Source organism: Oncorhynchus keta, chromosome 34 (genome assembly GCF_023373465.1).
Source record: "Oncorhynchus keta strain PuntledgeMale-10-30-2019 chromosome 34, Oket_V2, whole genome shotgun sequence".
In the NCBI taxonomy this organism is placed as follows: Eukaryota; Metazoa; Chordata; class Actinopteri; order Salmoniformes; family Salmonidae; genus Oncorhynchus; species Oncorhynchus keta.
This window is the reverse complement of record NC_068454.1, coordinates 13,145,605-13,155,323: the sequence shown is the minus strand read 5'-3', so window position 1 is coordinate 13,155,323 and position 9,719 is coordinate 13,145,605. Positions and strand designations below refer to the sequence as shown.

The 9,719-nt window shown below is 43.6% G+C and overlaps 1 protein-coding gene across 6 annotated transcripts in view; it reads right to left on the bottom strand.

The window, feature by feature from the left end:
- Window positions 1–9,658, bottom strand: part of LOC118366598 (inositol polyphosphate-4-phosphatase type I A-like) — a 70,542-nt gene extending 60,884 nt beyond the window's left edge. For 2 of the 6 annotated variants that reach the window (XM_052493187.1, XM_052493192.1), the window contains exon 1: window positions 9,479–9,655. The gene's annotated coding sequence lies outside the window, so the exon portion shown is untranslated. Of the gene's footprint in view, window positions 1–5,623; window positions 5,743–9,478 lie in introns of those variants that run through there. The other 4 variants (XM_052493193.1, XM_052493191.1, XM_052493188.1 and 1 more) reach the window with 4 other exon arrangements.
- Window positions 9,659–9,719: the final 61 nt, after the last annotated feature.

The window sequence follows — 9,719 nt, the reverse complement described above, 5'->3', positions numbered from 1 at the left end:
TCATCTACATAACAATAACTAATAATGCTGCATACTCCAAGAAGGTTCAAATCTCACCTTTCTGATATATTTTTTAATACATTTCCGAGGTGTAGTCACTTTTGACGACACAAGCTCAAGTACACAGTACAAATATGATACAAATGTGAAAATATCAAATATTTGATATGGTGTATTTCCTATTCAACAAAACTGTATGAATAAGGCTTGAAACGACTTATATGCTTTCTAAATATAGTATAATCAAATTATAAAACGACTAACTATACAATTTGACCTTCCTCATAACTGTAAAATACATATTTGTATGTTTAGTGTGAGAGAAAAATGGCATATTTCTAAAGGTCTCTCTTGACCAAAACTTCTGCTCCCATCGGTGTGAAAGTGTCCCATCGGTGTGAACGTGTCCCATCGGTGTGAACGTGTCCCATCGGTGTGAACGTGTCCCATCGGTGTGAACGTGTCCCATCGGTGTGAACGTGTCCCAGCGGTGTGAACGTGTCCCATCGGTGTGAACGTGTCCCATCGGTGTGAATGTGTCCCATCGGTGTGAACGTGTCCCATCGGTGTGAACGTGTCCCATCGGTGTGAACATGTCCCATCGGTGTGAACGTGTCCCATCGGTGTGAACGTGTCCCATCGGTGTGAAAGTGTCCCATCGGTGTGAACGTGTCCCAGCGGTGTGAACGTGTCCCATCGGTGTGAACGTGTCCCATCGGTGTGAACGTGTCCCATCGGTGTGAACGTGTCCCATCGGTGTGAACGTGTCCCATCGGTGTGAAAGTGTCCCATCGGTGTGAACGTGTCCCATCGGTGTGAACGTGTCTCATCGGTGTGAACGTGTCCCATCGGTGTCGTGTCCCATCGGTGTGAACGTGTCCCATCGGTGTGAACGTGTCCCATCGGTGTGAATGTGTCCCATCGGTGTGAACGTGTCCCATCGGTGTGTACGTGTCCCATCGGTGTGAACGTGTCCCATCGGTGTGAACGTGTCCCTCATCGGTGTGAACATGTCCCATCGGTGTGAACGTGTCCCATCGGTGTGAACGTGTCCCATCGGTGTGAACGTGTCCCATCGGTGTGAACGTGTCCCATCGGTGTCGTGTCCCATCGGTGTGAACGTGTCCCAGCGGTGTGAACGTGTCCCATCGGTGTCGTGTCCCATCGGTGTGAACGTGTCCCATCGGTGTGAACGTGTCCCATCGGTGTGAACGTGTCCCATCGGTGTGAACGTGTCCCATCGGTGTGAACGTGTCCCATCGGTGTGAACGTGTCCCAGCGGTGTGAACGTGTCCCATCGGTGTGAACGTGTCCCATCGGTGTGAACGTGTCCCATCGGTGTGAACGTGTCCCATCGGTGTGAACGTGTCCCATCGGTGTGAACGTGTCCCATCGGTGTGAAAGTGTCCCATCGGTGTGAACGTGTCCCAGCGGTGTGAACGTGTCCCATCGGTGTGAACGTGTCCCATCGGTGTGAACGTGTCCCATCGGTGTGAACGTGTCCCATCGGTGTGAACGTGTCCCATCGGTGTGAACGTGTCCCATCGGTGTGAACGTGTCCCAGCGGTGTGAACGTGTCCCATCGGTGTGAACGTGTCTCATCGGTGTGAACATGTCCCATCGGTGTGAATGTGTCCCATCGGTGTGAACGTGTCCCATCGGTGTGAACGTGTCCCATCGGTGTGAACGTGTCCCATCGGTGTGAACGTGTCCCATCGGTGTGAACGTGTCCCATCGGTGTGAACGTGTCCCATCGGTGTGAACGTGTCCCATCGGTGTGAACGTGTCCCATCGGTGTGAACGTGTCCCATCGGTGTGAATGTGTCCCATCGGTGTGAACGTGTCCCAGCGGTGTGAACGTGTCTCATCGGTGTGAACGTGTCCCATCGGTGTGAACGTGTCCCATCGGTGTGAACGTGTCCCATCGGTGTGAACGTGTCCCATCGGTGTGAACGTGTCCCATCGGTGTGAACGTGTCCCATCGGTGTGAACGTGTCCCATCGGTGTGAACGTGTCCCATCGGTGTGAACGTGTCCCATCGGTGTGAACGTGTCCCATCGGTGTGAACGTGTCTCATCGGTGTGAACGTGTCCCATCGGTGTCGTGTCCCATCGGTGTGAACGTGTCCCATCGGTGTGAACGTGTCCCATCGGTGTGAACGTGTCCCATCGGTGTGAACGTGTCCCATCGGTGTGAACGTGTCCCATCGGTGTGAACGTGTCCCATCGGTGTGAACGTGTCCCAGCGGTGTGAACGTGTCCCATCGGTGTGAACGTGTCCCAGCGGTGTGAACGTGTCCCATCGGTGTGAACGTGTCCCATCGGTGTGAACGTGTCCCATCGGTGTGAACGTGTCCCATCGGTGTGAACGTGTCCCATCGGTGTGAACGTGTCCCATCGGTGTGAACGTGTCCCATCGGTGTGAACGTGTCCCAGCGGTGTGAACGTGTCCCATCGGTGTGAACGTGTCCCATCGGTGTGAACGTGTCCCAGCGGTGTGAACGTGTCCCATCGGTGTGAACGTGTCCCAGCGGTGTGAACGTGTCCCATCGGTGTGAACGTGTCCCAGCGGTGTGAACGTGTCCCATCGGTGTGAACGTGTCCCATCGGTGTGAACGTGTCCCATCGGTGTGAACGTGTCCCAGCGGTGTGAACGTGTCCCATCGGTGTGAACGTGTCCCATCGGTGTGAACGTGTCCCATCGGTGTGAACGTGTCCCATCGGTGTGAACGTGTCCCAGCGGTGTGAACGTGTCCCATCGGTGTGAACGTGTCCCATCGGTGTGAACGTGTCCCATCGGTGTGAACGTGTCCCATCGGTGTGAACGTGTCCCATCGGTGTGAACGTGTCCCAGCGGTGTGAACGTGTCCCATCGGTGTGAACGTGTCCCAGCGGTGTGAATGTGTCCCAGCGATGGGAGACGTTCACACCTTTCATCTCATATTCATCTTGTCTGTCTATGACAACAGAAAGTGTGTTTTTCCTACAAATCTATGAATTGTTTTATATTTCCAGCTATAAATGGGTCTCTGAATGTGCTACAGTGATGAAACCACTCCCTCCTGCTGCACTACGGTGTATAGTTTGCAGTGCTTTGTCAGTGGCAGTGACTTAGGATTCAGCCAAGAGTTGATGGACAGTTTCAGATGGTTTTAGATTTCACATCCTAGGTAACACAGGCTCAGAAATACTACCGGGTCTGTGGGAACCAGGGCTTACGCTCAGTGCAAGCCATTTCGATCTACGGTGTCCACAGATCGATATGTAATCGAAAATGTCAGTTAGAACCGATACCAGAACCAAGAAGGTCCCCTAAACAGGGGACTTTACATCTAAGAGGTTTTAAGGAGTTCAGTTGTACATAGATCCCAATCTAAAAAGATGACTATCCTTCTATCCTTTCCTTCATCTGCACTGATGTGAAACACACAGTCGTAGATCAGTCAGTGTTGGTAAAGAGAGATATGTAAAGAGAGGAGGAACTTGAGACTATTGAGATACACCCCTTATGGCTATTTTCAGACCAAGAGCACACTCAGGGGACTCGGATATAAACCTGACATACAACCAGGAAGGAACCCAGGACAAAGAAGCTCTTGTTACCCTGACAACAAGGAAACTGTACTCCCACACTGTCAGAAAGCATGAGAAAGTGACCTTTAATTATGAGGAGGAGGAGCAGGAGGAAGAAGAGGATGATGAGTAAGAGGAGGAAGAGGATGAGGAGGAAGAGAATAAACATGAGTAATAGGAGGAAAAGGATGATGAGGAAGAGGAGGAGGCGGAAGAGGAGGAGGCGGAAGAGGATGATGAAGATGAGAAAGACCTTGATCTTCATAACTATGCTGATCTGAGTCTGATTCACGGTCACACACACACACACACACACACACACACACACACACACACACACACACACACACATACACACACACACACACACACACACACACACACACACACACACACAACACACACACACACACACACACTCACACAATAAACAGCTAAAAGATCAAACAGATCAAAGCTAAGGCTCTCTAGAAGCACAGTGCTTTTGAGCATGTCGTCCATGCCAGCCCAGCCTCACATCCAATTCGCGCATTTAAGTACCAAATGTATTTCAGCAGATTTCGTGCGTTTCTGTGTGGTTCAATTAGTTCGAAAATACACGAATTTATGTGCTACTTAATTCGTGGGAAAAGACACGAATTTAACCAGTAGGCACACAAGCCTTTGCAACAACCATATACGTGACTATATACCTTATCCTAACCTTGAACAATTCTACTAACTATACCTAACCATAACTCCAACTGGAACTAACCCTAACCCCACCCTACGGACAGACGACTCTTTAACCCAACCAATGGGTCAATCTACAAGTGGGCAACCATGGGGCCCACAACTTTGGCCGGCCGCGCCTGGACCCCTCCGGCCTACGCCCATATGTGTGGAGTGCAGCCCCTCCCTTCCCCCCTCCGGTTTCCACGTGTCAGAGATGGAGGTGGATCAACCGACTCAAAACTAGAAACCAAACTCCTAGGTTGCACTATGCTTTCCACATCCGTTGACAAGCGGACCTAGACATCATGACCACACCACTCGATATGGACACATGGCAACCAACCGAGGTCCAAACCTGCATAAAGTGCGCAACTCAAGGGATTTTGCCTGATCCAACATCGAGATTAAAAACAAAAAAATAAATACATGGCAACCAACAGAGGACCAAACCTGCATAACTCAAGGGATTTTGCCTGATCCTACATCGAGTTTAAGAACAAAAATTAAATATAAACTATCGCGTCAATATGGTTGTTGAAAAGGCTCGTGTGTAGCCTACTGGTTAAATTGGTGTCTTTTCGCACGAATTAAGAAGCACATAAATTCGTGTTTTTTTCTCACGAATTAAGCCACAAAAACGCACAAAAACGCACGAAATGAGCTGAAAACGCACGAAATTTGCTGAAATGCATTTTTTACATATATGCACGAATTGTTTGTGAGACTGTGTTGTCCATGCAGTGACATAGCCCACAGTTAACAAACACACGCAAAACCACCCACTGCCCTTGCTGTAGGCCTAAGTGATGCTGTTCTTCGTAAAACTGATCGAGGCGTCAACAAACCGCCTTCGGTCTAAGACTATAGGCTATAGGATGCAGACATGAAGAAAATACATAACCTATCATTGGATAAATATAGGCTAGTATGTGAATCAATCATCCAATTAGTATCATTATATTAGTCTCAATGAGCGTGTTATTGGCTATGATGCTCCGACAGTAACACAGATTGCGTCATGATGAAATCTGCTATCCTGCTTTCATTCAATGGGAACCAGTTGTTGGCAGCGCCAGTTTATATGAGCAGTCCCGTTACGTCTACACATTCCCATAACCCATTATAAAGACAGCGAACACAAAACAAGCGAAAACTCGGGTACAACGGGATTGTCATGTCATTCAAACAGAAATTCTCTACTTGGCATCACAGAATAGCGGTTCAACTCAGCAGTGTTTATTGTGGGTTGTCAATATACGCCTATGCAAACCCATCCTTTTCTTCTAAACATATATTATATTTCAGAGATAAAAACATATGCATTTAAATAGACTTACTTCAAGAGACGGGTAACGGCTCCCTATTGAAACGGTAGGTCTATGTGTGCTGTTTATTTGATAGCCTAGTGATGCTCATCTCAGTTCCTCCTTGAATCGACGGAGTCTGCAGCCGTACAGGACCAATGATTTATAGATACACTAGATGTATTTAAGGGGCACTAGGCTGATGCCGCCGTGCCTCCATCTTGGCACTGCCCAACCTTGTGTTTTACCACATTTAATATATCACAGACACCTTAATGCATACTTTTCAATTATATTATGTTAACTAAACATAAAATATATATTTATACAGTACCAGTCAGAAGTTTGGACACACCAACTCATTCATGGATTTTCTTTATTTTGACTATTTTCTACATTTTCTGTAGAATAATAGTGAAGACATCAAAGCTGTGAAATAACACATATGGAATCATGTGGTAACCAAAAAAGTGTATATTTGAGATTATTCAAAGTAGCCACCCTTTGCCTTGATGACAGTTTTGAACACTCTTGGCATTCTCTTAAACAGCTTCCCCTGGAATACATTTCCAACAGTCTTGAAGGAGTTCCCACATATGCTGAGCACTAGTTGGCTGCTTTTTTCTTGGCCCAAGTAAGTCTCTTTTTATTAATGGGGTCCTTTAGTAGTGGTTTCTTTGCAGCAATTCGACCACGTTGGCCTGATTCACACAGTCTCCTCTGAACTGTTGATGTTGAGATGTGTCTGTTACTTGAACTCTGTGAAGCATTTATTTGGGGTACAATTTCTGAGACTGGTAACTAATACATTTATCCTCCGCAGCAGAGATAACTCTGAGTCTTCCTTTCCTGTGGCGGTCCTCATGAGAGCTAGTTTCATCATAGCACTTGATGGTTTTTGCGACTGCACTTGAAGAAACTTTCAAAGTTCTTGACATTTTCCAGATTGACTGACCCTCATGTCTTAAAGTAATGATGGACTGTCATTTCTATTTGCTTATTTGAGCTGTTTTTGCCATAAAATGGAGTTGGTCTTTTACCAAATAGGGCCATCTTCTGTATACCACCACTACCATGTCACAACACAACTGATTGGAAAGAAATTCCACAAATTAACTTTTAACAGGGCACACCTGTTAATTGAAATGTATTCCAGGTGACTACCTCGTGAAGCTGGTTGAGAGAATGCCAAGAGTATGTAAAGCTGTCATCAAGTCAAAGGGTGGCTACTTTGAAAAATCTCAAATATAAAATAATTTAGATTTGTTTAACACTTTTTTGGTTACTACATTATTCCATGTGTGTTATTTCATATTTTTTTGATGCCTTTACTATTATTCTACAATGTAGAAAAAAATGAAAATAAAGAAAATCCATTGAATGAGTAGGTGTGTCCAAACTTTTGACTGAAAACATCTTCCTTAAAGTATAACTTTTTTTTAGATGACTAATGTTACTGTCCCCGCTACAACAACAAAAATACTTAAATACATGTCATTTTGTCCTTGAAATATTTAATTGAAATACTGTAGAATTCTATTCGTTCCTATGGAGGACTGAGGCTTCAAAGCCTCTCAATAGTCAATACATAGCACCTGCAGTCCAGGGTTTATGTACAGGACTCGCCCTAGCCCAAGCTCCAAGTGACACATTTCGATTTAACGCTCTCGATTTAACGTCTGCAGTCAGTTTTGTGCATAATACATTATGGTGATGTTGTGACTGACATAAACTAGGTTTCCATCCAATTTGCCACAGATTTCGGTGTCAATATTCTAAAATCTGCATAAAACAATATGCATATTTTCCCACCAGAGATGTTTCCATCAAACGGACTTATTTCCGATAAAATGCTGTGCGTGATGACGTAGTGCACATAAAAAACTTTTGCGTTTAAATTCCCATGTACTGAATGAAAAATACAAGTTACAATGGTTTTCATCGCATTTTCAACTCGAATGATGTTTTAGTCACAGAAACTTTTGCCCACTCTGGTCTTGGTACATGCGCTCTAGCCAACAACTCAAAGATATAGTGCGGGTAGGGTACCAACAGTATGAGATTATTATGGATAAGAGCAATATTATTCGTATTTGTCAAACGGCAGCCAAGCATCGATCATCATGTCACCAGAAAAATACCCTCGATATTCATTGGAAAGGAGCACCGCCTTCCACATTCACCACCTCTGAAGTTCATCATCATTTATTTCATCTGTAGCCTAATAAACTGCATGCTTTCCCAAGTCATAGTGGGATGACTACACAGGATATCATCGAATGACTCCAGATGTACTTCGATATGATGGTTATTATATCAATATTTGCGCTTAAATGCGTTTCCACCGCCATTTCTCTCATGTCGAATAAACAAATTGCCTGTTGGCATTCATACAATTGAACCGGCATTTCCTGTTTCCATCAGACTTTTCATGCGTTTAGTAATTAAACTACATGAAATGGTTGGATGGAAATTCCACATTTACTACAGGCCTAAATGAGATTAAATGAAAAATATGTTGCTTATTCGTTTGTAGCAATTTTATTGTTTTCCGGGCAACATTTGATGATTGACAAATATTAAACTTCTGGGGGAAAGGGATGTTTTCTCTTTCTGGCCATCACTAGTGTTTTGCCCACTAGATGACATCTGCAATTCTACAGCCATCTTGTGGTGTATGTTGGCTATTGCTATTCTATCACAGGCAATGCGCAGTCCTACAAAAATGCACGGATTAAATTTTTTACCCACTTGTCCCCCATTTGTAGCAGTGGCATACCGTGACCCCTGCAAGATCTGAGAAAGCCTAAAGAATTCTACACATTCTACACAAAGAAAAACAGTTGCAGTCTTATAGCCAGTGATGTAAAGTACTAAAGTAAAAATACTTTAAAGTACTACTTAAGAAGTTTTTGGGGGTATCTGTACATTAATTTACTATCTATATTTTTGTCAACTTTTATTTCACTACATTCCTAAAGAAAATTCTGTACATTTTACTCCATACATTTTCCCTGGCAACCAAAAGTACTTGTTACATTTTGAACACTTAGCAGGACAGAAAAAATATCAAATTCACACACTTATCAAGATTTTGTAAATCATGTCTGAGTGTTGGAGAGTGCCCCTGGCTATCCTTAAAACAAGCTTTGCTTAATATTAGGATTTTTTAAATATTTATACTTTTACTTTGATACTTAAGTATATTTTAGCAATTACATGTACTTTTTATATTTAAGTATATTTAAAACCAACTAGTTTTAGACTTTTACCCAAGTAGTATTTTACTGGCTGACTTTCACTTTTGCTTGAGTAACTTTCTATTAAGGTATCTATACTTTTACTCAAGTATCACAATTGGGTGTTTTTTCCTCCACTGCTTATAGCTAATCTCATGCTATTCTACACATTTTGCCATGAAGCTGAGAAAGTGTTGTATTTTTAAAGAAAATGCATTGCAATTCTACACATATTGCTGTGAGGCAGTGAGTAAAATGTGCAGTTTTACAGCTAATCTCCTGCCATTCTTAACATTTTTGACATGGTTTATGACAGAGTGACCATTAAATTACTAGAGGGACTATGTCATAAACCCCCGAAGTTCCAAAATGGGGTGAAAATGGTCCTATTATTATTATTGTAGCTAATTATTAAATAGCTACTAATTATTGTCAATCTAAAATATTGCCATATAATTATAAATACAGTTTACACAGGTTTTATAAAAATGTCTGTATAAATATCCTTAAAATATATGTGAACAGACAATAAATGTCTACATTTTTTGTTTAGAAAGCTGTAAGTGCTATTATCAAATCAAAACAATGATTTGTAGGCTAATAAGAGCTTAATATGGCCAATATGAATATCAGCCTGAAAAAGGCATACCCAGTTAAGTCCTTCCACTCCAGGCTACAGCTGAGGTTGTGAGGCCCTCTTGGAGCTTTTTTTCATTTGGTTTATATTGTTCCATTCCTTTGTTTAGCGGCTGTACAGTTGAAACTTGAAACCCAGGTCCCGAAACTATGAGGAAAAGAAAAGTGCCCATTGAATAGCCTATAGGTCTACCGAAACTTCAGTGACCGAAAGACAATCAGGCGGTCTTTTGTAATTTTCCTGAGGGCTGCTC